Below are 12,837 nucleotides of genomic sequence, written 5' to 3'. Positions count from 1 at the left end.
TTTCTAGTTTTGCTTCTGGCAGTAGGTTTGGACATGAAAGTAGGTGGCAGGTTCCAATGGGACAATGAAGAAATTGAAGTATACCTTTATTTTTAACAAAGACAAGAAGTAACTGGACATGGTACATGGGTTGTTCAATAAGTGGGGCTATAAAAACAGTCACCACAAGTGTGTACTCCTCTAAATGTGGATTTAAGATACTTTAAGGTATCTTAAATAAGGTACTTTTTGGTGAGGGTAAAAAAAAGGAATAGGTTTAAGTGAGTACCATGCTCCTACGTACTGTACTGGAATGGAAAAAAGCCCAGGTTTTGACCAGAGAACAGATCAATTATGGATTCAGGCTAGTACTGTGTTCTCAGTTACAGTTCTATGGTTAACAATGGCCCAAGTACTCGACCAGACTATGGATTCAGGGTAGTACTGTGTTCTCAGGTACAGTTCTGTGGTTAAAAATGGCCCAGGTACTCAACCAGACTATGGATTCTAGGTGGTACTGTGTTCTCAGGTACAGTTCTGTGGTTAAAAATGGCCCAGGTACTTGACCAGACTATAAATTCAGGGTAGTACCAGGAAGCTTGCTGGAAATTACCCATTCAAACAGTGGCTACAATTGGTTTTAGACCATTTGCCAATGGTTCTGTGCACCTGTCCTGAAGCCCACTATTAGCTCTTCTGCAACTCATCCTACATTTCCTCTCACACTTCCTTTTTCTGTATCAAGCAAGCTGGAAGTGGTGTTTTGTAAATCCACACAGCAGATCAAAGCTGAAAATCTGTGTTCTAATAGCTGTCACTCGCCCACCAGCCTCTGTCAAAATAGAGAGAGCGAGAGGGAGAGGGAGGAAACGAGAGGGGGAGAGAGAGAGAGAGAGAGAGGAAGAGAAACGAGCATCCACCAGAGCATCAACAGAGCTTGATTTATCATGTGATTTATCATTGCCACAGCGGACGAACACGAACACGAGACACGCAGAAAGAGGAAAGAGAAAAGAGGAAAGAAAAAGCAAAAGAGAGAGAGATAGAGAAAGAGAGAGATTGAGAGAGAGAGAGATAGAAGTCCTCTGAAGAAGAAAGACACCCAAGCAGGCTGTGTTTCTGTCACCCGCTTTTAAAGCATCCTTTTAACGTCTCTTTCAGATGCGCTCTCAGCTTCAATCAAACCCTGTAAGCAGCTACAAGGCGGAAGAGAACGTAACAACTTTCTCCCCCCACCTCCGTCCTCACGCCCACCCCCACCCCTTTCAAAATGTCTTCCTCATAAAGCGCCGCAGGTGAATGAGTCACCGGCTCCCAAATACGGCTCGCATGTGTCTACAGAAATAGACTCGCAGCGCTTCTCAAGCTTCTGCTAGCAGAACGCGAACTGCCGCTAACTGAGGAAGTGAACAGGACGAAGAGCGGGAAGTGCACAGTACAGGAAATGTTCGGCACATTATCAAACTCACACAGTTTTCCTCTTAACCCAAATGTAAGCTTCCTGTCTAGTTGTGCTTGGGTGGGTCCGAACTTGGCTTCTTCAGTTCTGCAGTGGAGCTAAGAGGCTAACGCAGCTCAGTACCTACGTACTTATGGAAGCTCATGGCCGTCAATAACCGCAAAACTGCATTTTTACATCTATACATCGTAGTCCAGTTACATTGGATTTATTAAGTGGTTTATTTAACTTTTCTTGCAATATGATCAAAGCAATTGCACCAAAACCCTTCAGAATAAGGGAAACACTTTCCAAAACTGTTTTTCAGACTTATATATAACTATTTCCAACTATGTAAGAACCCAACAAATCAGGACTGTTGGGTTATTGCAATGGAGGTAAGAATACAAATAGACACATAAATGTAGCATTCTATAGCTTATGTGGGACATCTCAAAAGTGACACGTCTCTAGGCTCTCCTTTCACACTCCCGAACTCCATTTCCCATAAACCCACTGGCGATTACGTCACCGTCAGCCGCTCACCTTCACCCAATCGCGTTACGCTCCCCCGTTCAGAGTCACCTGTGTTCTAGGAAGTTCCGGTTCAACGTATTTCCGGCTCTGTAAATAAACCAGTCTTTACCTTTTATTCGGCAAGCATCACTCCCATCTGCCTGGCGTTACAAAAAGTCATGGGACACAATACTTATTCCTGTTCCATGACATGTAGCATAGCTAAACTCCTAAAATAGTGTCCATGAAAGAACAGAATCCACTAAATGAGGTATATTCAAGATTATTCAAGTTTAAAGCAAGTGTATAATGATTTTAGCATGCTGTTAAGCACCATTCACTGTTGCCACCACCGCCTTGCCAAAATCACCAATTTCAAGTTTAAAGGCTTGAACTAATATCTCCGTAAAGCTGCTTTATGACTAAATTTGTTGTTTTTTGTCTTAGCATTGAATTGAATAAACCAGCAAAGCTCCAAAGGCCAAAAACCCAAGAATCAACCATCCACACTTGAGGTACAGGATGGATTGCATCAGTTTTATTTGATCTGATCGCAACCTTAGCCGCTCTATGAGAGACGGCGTCTGTCAGGGTAAACACGGGCTTCAGGTGCGCTGTAACAGCCGTGGCTGAAACCGCGAGTGCTGTAATTACTGCCTTCGAGGATGAGCACTTCAAAAAGCCGTGTTGACAGGAAACGTTTTATCGTCACGAGTAAAGTACAGCTCCTGGGAGTGTTTAAGCCCGTCAAACCCGTCCAAAAAACTGGGATGCTGTCCGAGGCGGACCTAAAGTGAGCAATAAAATCAGAAGGAAAAGCAACTTCTCCACAATTAAAGAGGATTTGAGCACAAAGCGTAAAAAAGACAGCGAGTGCAAAGGGTGGAGAAGAATGCAATTTAAATATCAAGTGCTTCATTACGCACACACACACATATATATACATATTACACGACTTCTGAAAGAATCTAAATAGGAGTGAGAATGAGAACGCTGGTAAAAATGCTGTAGAGAGAAGTCAAAGTCAAATGAAGGAACAAATGGGTGTATATCATCTGGAATTTTATTCCTGGACCTGTTGAAAAAGCCCTAATTCTAAGTTTAATTTACAAAATTGCCATGGATTTCCAGCTTTAAAAACGTAATACTGTTATGCACATTGGATTTTTTTCTACTAAGCTATAAACATTTTTGAGTCTTGATTCCTTTTTTTGTTCAATCTTTAGCCTCTTAGAAAGGTAACTAATTTGATTCTTGTTTCCTCTTTGTGTTTTTGTTTTCAGCCTCTTAAAGAAGTTTTTATTTTGAGTCTTGATTCCTTTTAGGGCCCCTTCCTCAGTTTCTTTTAAGTTTTTACTTTTTTTTAAGCCTTTTCCAGACATTTTAAATCTTGGTTCCTTTCCTCTCATTAAAAAAAGCGTTCCTTTCAATTTTTGTTGTTCAATTTCTTAGATAGATGTACTTTTTGAGCATTTTCCCCTTGTGATTTTAAACCAATTCTCATTTTGAGTCTTGGTTCCTTTCTTTCAGAAAATCGTTTTTTTTTTTAAATATTGGTTCTTCTTAGTATTTGGTTGATTTTTATTCTCAGAAAGGTTTTCTGAGTCTTGGTTCCACTCAGGCCTCTGTAGTCAATCTCCAACAAAAGTGAGCTTTTTGAATAATGGCATCTATTAGGTTCCTTCCTCAGATTTTCCTTTAACATCTTGATTCTAGAAGTTTGGAGAGATTTTGAAGAGATTTTAATTTTCTCCTTGTTTCTTCTCCAGACCTTTTTTCCAGAGTTTTTTTTTTCTTTTTAGGTCCCTCTCAGTGTTTTATAAATATATTCTACTTGACTAGAATTCAGAAATGCATAAGCCAGTTCTTAATCATGGTGCTTTGTGTAATATTCACCCGCTGTGCGTGAGTGAGGGTAGGAATAATAGAAGCTCAAGACTATAACTCTCAAAACAAACCGTTTGAAACAGCTTATCTCCGAAAACGTAAATATCATCATTCAGCGAAATTATACTCAGCTCTGCGGCACAAGCGCTCGTTTGAGCATCAGATAATCAGAACACTGTTACCTGAGGATTATGGGTTGTGCTGCAGAAGGAGTGCAACAAGTCAGCCAGCCGGTGTTGGCTGGAGTTAAAGCAGGTTTATCCGGGATTATTCGGCTGGAGTATGAATTGTTAAATGGCTATGCTGAATCGTTGTGTTTGGTGAATTGTGATACAGCTATCATGATGCACAGAGCTGCCAAACCCATGCTTGTGTCATATTACAGAATGAAGTTGATAAAGAAGAGTCTACATAGTTAATGCTACTTCGTTCATTTCGTCAATGCCTTTACATACAGTCATATGAAAAAGTTTGTGCACCCTTATTAATCTTAATCATTTTTAGTTCTAAATATTTGGGTGTTTGCAACAGCCATTTCAGTTTTATATATCTAATAACTGATGGACTGATTTGAATACTCCTAACTACTTTTTACTGACTTACTGAAGCACAAAATTGGTTTGGTAACCTCATTGAGCTTTGAACTTCATAGCCAGGTGTATCCAATCATGAGAAAAGGTATTTAAGGTGGCCAATTGCAAGTTGTTCTCCTATTTGAATCTCCTCTGAAGAGTGGCATCATGGGCTCATCAAAACAACTCTCAAATGATCTAAAAACAAAGATTGTTCAACATAGTTGTTCAGGGGAAGGATACAGAGATTTAACCTGTCAGTTTCCACTGTGAGGAACATAGTAAGGAAATGGAAGACCACAGGGACAGTTCTTATTAAGCCCAGAAGTGGCAGGCCAAGAAAAATATCAGAAAGGCAGAGAAGAAGAATGGTGAGAACAGTCAAGGACAATCCACAGACCACCTCCAAAGAGCTGCAGCATCATCTTGCTGCAGATGGTGTCACTGTGCATCGGTCAACAGTACAGCGCACTTCGCACAAGGAGAAGCTGTATGGGAGAGTGATGTGAAAGAAGCCATTTCTGCAAGCACGCCACAAACAGAGTCACCTGAGGTATGCAAAAATTGGTTTAATGCATATTGCACATTTTCTGTTAGTACAATAAACCTCATATTAATCCTGAAATATTACTGTGCCCATTAGTTATTAGACATATCAAACAGAAATGGCTGTTGCAAACACCCAAATATTTAGAACTAACAATGATTAGGATGAATAGGGGTGCCCAAACTTTTTCATATGACTGTCATTTGCCATCAAAAACCTTACATCTCCAAAATGACAACTTAACAGAAGGATTTAGGATTTAGATCTTTAAAAGGGCATAGCTGATGTTCATCATTGTTTAGCTATGGGTGGGACTGTCATTATTGATTGCATCTGCTTTTAAATCCATATGTGTAATAGAGATGTGTGAGTGTAAAGAACTTCTACATCCTGCAAAGCTTTGTTAGATCTTTAAGGATGGTTTTATATTTGTAGTGCGTGAATCACTTGATAAGTTTTGCATGTTTTCCTCTTGATTTGATTTGGTTTGTTTTTTAATGCGCACCAAAACGCATCACAACAAACCATGTGAGAACATTCTCTGCTGAAAGTAAATACAAAAAGCAGCAGGCACACCTTTCAGTTTTTCTCTGACCAATAACACCAGCATTACAACCAATTCAGGAATTCAGGCCACTAGTTGTGCCATGTATCTGATGTATGGAACTAATGGCTGTTGGTGTAATGGATCTGGTGTTTTTTTCTGTTTCCATTCAAGATCTCTCTCTCCCTCTCTCTGTCCTGTAAATGATGGGCGACTGGATCAGGCGGGGTGCGATGCGGGGTCTAAATACTGTGGCTAACAGCTGCAGCTCTCAGAGGGTGATGAGGGGGCCTCAGCAGAGGTGCAAAGGGTGACTTTTGCACTGATGACTTCATCTGCGCTGGGGCTTTTTATAGGGTTCCTCTTCACTGCTGTTTCACAATTACCACCATTACCACCCGCAGGGAGGAGATGGTGTCCGGGAACAGAATGAGTGGGGCGGCTGGGAGAGAGAGGGGAAGGCCTCTGTTTTGGTGATTTCTCTGACTTTAATAATAGCCTGGCGTTGGGCTTGGTGGCGGCAATAGGTTCATGATTACTGCATCTGCTCGAGAGAGAGAGCTACCTGTTCAGTCGGCAGTGCTTCTCTACAGGGGCTAGAAAATAGTAAAAGTTTTTTTATTTTTTACACAGTTCTAATCATTTCTGACAAACTGCTCTGATGGTATGTTGGGAACGGTATGGTCTTCAACACATCCAGCCATGTGTTGGTCTTTATTTGAAGGCTTCCAACATAGGGACTTGTGCTGAGTAACCTTTTAAAAACTATGGTAATGTGTCTGACAGATTAGACACTGGGTGTTGAATGGCTTCCTATGCTCTCAGACCCTACTTTTGGGTAGTATCCCTCTTTGGGAGAGATCATTAACTGGTAGACATGCCTCTACTGCAGCCAGTGTGCCCAACTGACAGACTTTGAAAAGTTGACGCATCATTGGACAGAGAGAAGCAGCATTGCCCACCATCTGTCAGCTAGCCATCATTACCTTCATTTGCAGTAAGGTGTTGTATGACAAACTGGAACTGTATAATTTCAGTGATGAATCCAGGTTCTGGATTGAGGAACAGGTTAGGAACATACAGATTTTTTTTAAGTGCATTTTGCCATGCGTAAAGGTCTTCAGCTCTGGAGAGAGTGATATTTAAACTGCTTTTATTCAGCTGTGAGTGTTTATCTGCTCACACACTCATTCATTGAGTCATTGAGTGCTGAATAAGAGCAGCACTCTTATCAAGCACCAACCGCTACTTGGGTGCTAATAGAGCTTCCTTGTTGATAACTGCCAGCCTGCTAAAGACGGACTGTAAAAGCACAGAAGTGTATGAAAGAATGAGTGAAAGAGAGTGGTAGAGTGAGTGAGGGAGTAAAAAAACATGAAAATGTGAAAGAGTGAGCGATAGACAGAGTTAGTTACAAATAGTGAGTGATACAGTGTGTGAGTGAGAACGATAGTGAGTGAGAGATTGTAAGTTAGTAGTGAAAGAGTGAATAAGAAAGTAATTGAGTAAGAGTGAGGAATTGTACGATTGAATAAGCGAGTGCTAGTGAGTGAGAAATAGAAGACGTGAATGTGTGAATGTGCGAGAGTGATTAAGCGAGAGTGAGCTGGAGATAGTGAACAAGTAATAGTGTGAGAGAGAAAATGAAAATGAGAGTGATTGAGTAAGTGGCAAAAAAAGAGAAAGATAAAAGTAAATAAGTTTGATATAGAGTGAATGAGTGAGTGAGTGAGTGAGAGAGTGAGTGATAGAGGGAAAGAAAAATAGAGAATGAGTGAGTGAGTGAGTAATTGCATGAGTGAGTGAGTGAGTGAGTGAGAGAGTGAGTGATAGAGGGAAAGAAAAATAGAGAATGAGTGAGTGAGTGAGTAATTGCATGAGTGAGTGAGTGAGTGAGTGAGTGAGAGAGTGAGTGAGAGAGTGAGTGAGTGAGTGAGTAAAAGAGCAAGTTAGAGAGATAGAGGAAAAGAAAAATAGAGAATGGATGAGTGAGTAATTGCGTGAGTGAGTGAGTGATTAAAACAGCAAGTTAGAGAGATAGAGGGAAAGAAAAATAGAGAATGAGTGAGTAAGTGAGTAATTGCATGAGTGAGTGATTGCGTGAGTGAGTGAGTGAGTAATTGCGTGAGTGAGTGAGTGAGTGAGTAAAAGAGCAAGTTAGAGAGATAGAGGGAAAGAAAAATAGAAAATAAGTGTGTGAATGAGTGAGTGAAAGAGATTAAGTGATTCCTTTACAGTAAAGCGAGTGAGTGAGTGAGTGAGTGAGTGAGTGAGTAAGTGAGTGACAGAATGAGTAGAAGACTGAGAGACAGAGTAAGTGAGAGTGACTGAGTGAGAGTAAGTAAGAAGGAGTAAGTAAGTGATAGGGTGAGTGAGAATGTAGGAATAAAAGGAGTGAGTGGGTGAGTTGGGATAGAGGGTGGTAGAGTAATTGAAATTGAGTGATAGAGTGAGTTAAAGAGGGAGTGACTAAGTGAGAAGTACAGTAAATAGTGAGTGAAAGAGTGAGTAAATGAAGGAAATATTGAGTGAATTAGTGAGCAAGAAAAAAGTGAGTGAGTGAGAATCAGTAAGAAATACAGTCCAAATACGAAAAGGAAGCAGGCTTGCTATCAGTTCCTCATAGCTATGAAAGCTATGATAGCTATGATACAGGACACCCAATCAGCTTAAAGATCATTTGCATGTAGGCCTTAAAATCACAGCAACAGAAAAAATGTCTGTTTAACAGTAAGCAACTCTTTCAATCTCTTTCATATCAACTGGATTTGAGCATTTCAGTGGGTGAGAAATGAAACGGACCCTTAAAACATGATCTTCACTGATCTTTCTGACTGACTTTCATCTCCTTCTCCTCCACTCCAAATCAGACCGCCCTCACCCCAACACCAAAGATAAAAAACTCTCATCCTGAACCCTCCTGCACATCCTGACAGCTTCATACAAACACAGCAGTGTGGGAGCTGACATCCGAGACGGGGAGCGAATGCGGATGAGGATGAGGACGAGGCCCGAAGCCTTCATCGCCTCGCTTCTGACAGGTTCTGAAGCATCTATTCCTCAGCACATGTTCAGAAGTGGCCAGGAAGCCAGACGTCCACCTTCAGTCAGGTTTGTCTCAGGAACACGATGTTTCCTTTGGTTGACAGATATCAGGTTATCCTCTTGGACTCAAAAGTAAAGGCCAGAAAGTTATAATGGGCGTAGTCCACATATCATGCCCATATAAGGTCTGTATGCATATAGACCAACTGGAAAATGTGGCTTCCATGTTGGCACCACATCAGGGTCAGTATTGGGACCAAAAAGGGTTAAGGGCCAAGATGGGACCCATGTGAGGTCAACGTTGGGGCCCATTTGGAAAGCCGATAACGCAACACATGTTCAAACAAACCCACTCAAAACCCATGCCTACCTGAGACTCACCTGAGACCCAGCTGAGACCCACCTGAGACCCAGCTGAGACCCACCTGAGACCCAGCTAGCCCAAGTGCTATCCATGTAAGCCCCATATGAGACTGTTGGATACACAGTACCTAGACACCACATTGGTCAGTGGATCATGCCTCAACATTGTCGCCATATTGGTACAGACAACTTCCCATTATAAGCTTTATATTGTAATCTCTGCCTTAGAGAGGATTGGAGAGATAGTTGGGTACTGGATACCCCATCTTTGTACATTCTAAAACCAATTTAAAGTTTTTTTTTTGTATTTGGCCATTATGTTTATTACATTGAGACTCATATAGTATGATATTGCACATACTGTATTATACGATCCACTGCTCACTATTGTATTTACTGAAGAAGCTCTTTCAGACAGAACTCAAACAGCAGAGCTGGGAGAAGCAGCGGGACGTCACATAAAAGCACGTCTGAAAAACGTCACACACTGAAACCTTCCTTCACAACACGCGTGCACGCACACACACACACACACACACGTGCTGGAGTACAGAGAGAGGAGGAACTGAGGAGGGGAGGTGTGAGGGTCAGATAAGAGGACAGAGAGGAACAGAAAGAAAAACTACATCTATAGAGTGAGGAAAAAAAAGTGACAGACACTGATCTGAAAGAGAGAGAGAGAGAGAGAGAGAGGAATAGAACTAGATTAAGGGTAAAAAAGACAGAAAAAGTGTGAAATAGAAATAAAATAGGGAAATAGAGAGATAAACACAAGAGACAGAAAAAGAATGGAGGAAGCATAGAGGGAAAAGAGAAATTGAAAAGAAAGACTGAGAGTAAGAGAGTGGGAGGAAAAGTGAGAAAGAAGGGGAGTGGAAGAAAGAGAAAGAGAAAGGCTAGAGAGAAAGAGAGTTCGAATAAGAAAGAGAAAGCAAAAAAAATAGAGTGAGAAAGAGATAATAGAAAGAAAAAGAAAATGAGTGAAAGAAAAAGCGAGAGAGAAAAGAGAGAGAGAGAAAGAGAGAGGGGAATAGAACTAGATTAAAGGTAAGAAAGACAGAAAAAGTGTGAAATAGAAATAAAAAAGGGAAATAGAGGGAAAAACACAAGAGACAGGAAAAGAAAGGAGGAAGCATAGAAGGTAAAGAGAGACACATGTAGAGTTGAACAAAGAAAGACTGAGAGTGAGAGAGTGAGAGAGTGAGAGGAAAAGTGAGAAAGAAAGGGTTATAAATTAAAAAAAAGAGAAAGCAAAAAATAAATAGAGTGAAAACAAAGAGATAATATAAAATAGAGAATGAGTGAAAGAAAAAGCGAGATTTTAAAAAAAAAAAGAGAGAGAGAGAGAGAGAGAGAGAGAGATGTAGGGTATTTTCTGCTCTCCACTGAAGCCTCGCCACTTCATCAAAAGCAGTGGAGGAAGTCCCACAGGGGTCAAGAGCTTGTCAGAGAGACTGAATCCACACTACTGCCTAAACACACACACACACACACACACACACACCTCTTGCGGCTTGCATACTTTTGATCTCTTAATCTTAACGTTTCTCAGTGAACATTAAAATACAGCCACAACAAAATCAGCAACTCTAGCTCCCTCACCTGCACACGTGTGTGTGTGTGTGTGTGTGGGCAGGAGGCCCAGGCGTAGTGTGTGTGTGCTGTCTGAGGTAATGAGGACAGGCCTATGAGTGGCTGTGTGTGGGTCAGCACACACACACACACACACACACACACACTCGTGTTGAAGCCCTGCTGCGGGAGTTTTAATTAGACTGGAGCATCAGGCAGCTGTTCACCAACACACACTCACACACACCTGAATTACATTTCATTATCTTCTTTTGCTAAAGAACCATTGCTATGCACATACCATCACTTTAATGTCAGGAAGTAGATAGATAGATAGATAGATAGATAGATAGATAGATAGATAGATAGATAGATAGATAGATAGATAGATAGATAGATAGATAGATAGATAGATAGATAGATAGATAGATAGATAGTAGGTCGGTCGGTCGGTCGGTCGGTAGGAAGGTAGGTCGGTCGGTCGATCGGTCGGTCGGTCGGTCGGTCGGTCGGTCGGTAGGTAGGTAGGTAGGTAGGTAGGTAGGTAGGTAGGAAGGTAGGTAGGTAGGTAGGTAGGTAGGAAGGTAGGTAGGTAGGAAGGTAGGTAGGTAGGTAGGTAGGAAGGTAGGTAGGTAGGAAGGTAGGTAGGTAGGTAGGTAGGTAGGTAGGAAGGTAGGTAGGTAGGAAGGTAGGTAGGTCGGTCGGTAGGTAGGTAGGTAGGTAGGTAGGTAGGTAGGAAGGTAGGTAGGTAGGTAGGTAGGTAGGTAGGTAGGTAGGAAGGTAGGTAGGTAGGTAGGTAGGTAGGAAGGTAGGTAGGTAGGAAGGTAGGTAGGTCGGTCGGTCGGTAGGTAGGTAGGTAGGTAGGTAGGTAGGTAGGTAGGAAGGCAGGTAGGTAGGAAGGCAGGTAGGTAGGAAGGTAGGTAGGTCGGTCGGTCGGTCGGTCGGTCGGTAGGTAGGTAGGAAGGTAGGTAGGTAGGTAGATAGATAGTTCTTTTCTATGCATTACTTACAGTTTTTTCCACAGTTTTTAATCCCGATTAATTGCCTAATATTTGACCATAAGGAATGATTCAACAGTGAAACAGAGAAAATTGAAAATAAATATATATATATGTTTGTAATACTGCATTGCTGTGGTGTTTCCATTTCCTTCAATAGGAAATCATCGCACTATACTGTGCAGTTAGTTGCTTCAGCCTAGATTGTTCACATTTGACCCCAAACAAAGAAAAACTGAAGCTCCATGAAACTCATTGCGTCTGAATTAATTACAGTTCTTTGTGAAATTAATCGTGATTAATTTCGCCCTATTTTTGCATTCAAATTGGACACACATCAGGAAAATCCGTCACTATCTTTAAAGAAACTCCTGAAGACAGAGCTCTTCAAAGAGCACTTACTCTCCTAACACCTCTAACTAACTACCTTCCACTACCAGTTCAGGAGAATCTCTCACTATCTTTAATAAACTCCTGAAGACTGAGCTCTTCAAAGAGCACTTACTCTCCTAACACCTCTAACTAACTACCTTCTACTACCAGATCAGGAGAATCTCTCACTATCTTTAATAAACTCCTGAAGACTGAGCTCTTCAAAGAGCACTTACTCTCCTAACACCTCTAACACACTAACTACGTCTAACCTCATTTCCTTCTTCCCTTCCTTCACTCCTCTATCCTATTATTTCCCTTCGACCTCCTTTAGGCCCTGTCTGAAGATGTTTTACCTTTAACTTCTATTACTTTTGTTCTTCCCTTTATACAAAAGTGTTACACTCAAATGTGTTACACTCAAACACATTTACAGGTTTGACTTACTACCATAGCTTGATATTGCTGTGTCTTGTACTTATGATTTATCATGATAAATCTTATAAATCAAAACAAAATTACAGTATTCTCAGCTTTTACAGCTTGTATTAAGGTCTGACAGCAATTGTAACATGAGGAGAAAGAGACTACTGTAACACAGTCTAGTTTGATATCTAAAGTTATTCTACTGTACACTGTAAAACTTGACAAGTTAAATAAACTCAATCTTAACCATTTAAGCCTTAAACCATTTAAGTTTAATAACTCAAACAACTTTAATAATGCACATAATCACTGTTATACAGAATTGAGTAAATCAAGTGACTAGTACTAATCCTGTGCGCTGTGAAAACCCTAATTTTAATACTGTGTGGAATTGAACAAACATTTATTCTCAAAATTATATTTATTCATTCACATAAATTAGCTATAGAGTGACTAATGCAAGCAATTAATCGTAATTTATGATCTACAAGTTTACCTAATTACACTGATTGTGAGTGTTAGTCAGAAACTGGAGGACACACCCAATATGCAAATAGATTTTGCCAGAAGCCAATGGA

At 40.9% G+C, this 12,837-nt stretch overlaps 1 protein-coding gene across 24 annotated transcripts in view; it reads right to left on the bottom strand.

The window, feature by feature from the left end:
• LOC103042950 (neurexin-1a) overlaps nt 1-12,837 on the bottom strand; it is a 562,201-nt gene that overhangs the window by 158,985 nt on the left and 390,379 nt on the right. The gene's annotated exons all lie outside the window — the stretch shown is intronic.

Source organism: Astyanax mexicanus, chromosome 25, assembly GCF_023375975.1.
Source record: "Astyanax mexicanus isolate ESR-SI-001 chromosome 25, AstMex3_surface, whole genome shotgun sequence".
NCBI lineage: Eukaryota > Metazoa > Chordata > Actinopteri > Characiformes > Acestrorhamphidae > Astyanax > Astyanax mexicanus.
The sequence above is the reverse complement of the archived record's forward strand: the minus strand, read 5'-3'. Positions and strand labels throughout refer to the sequence as shown.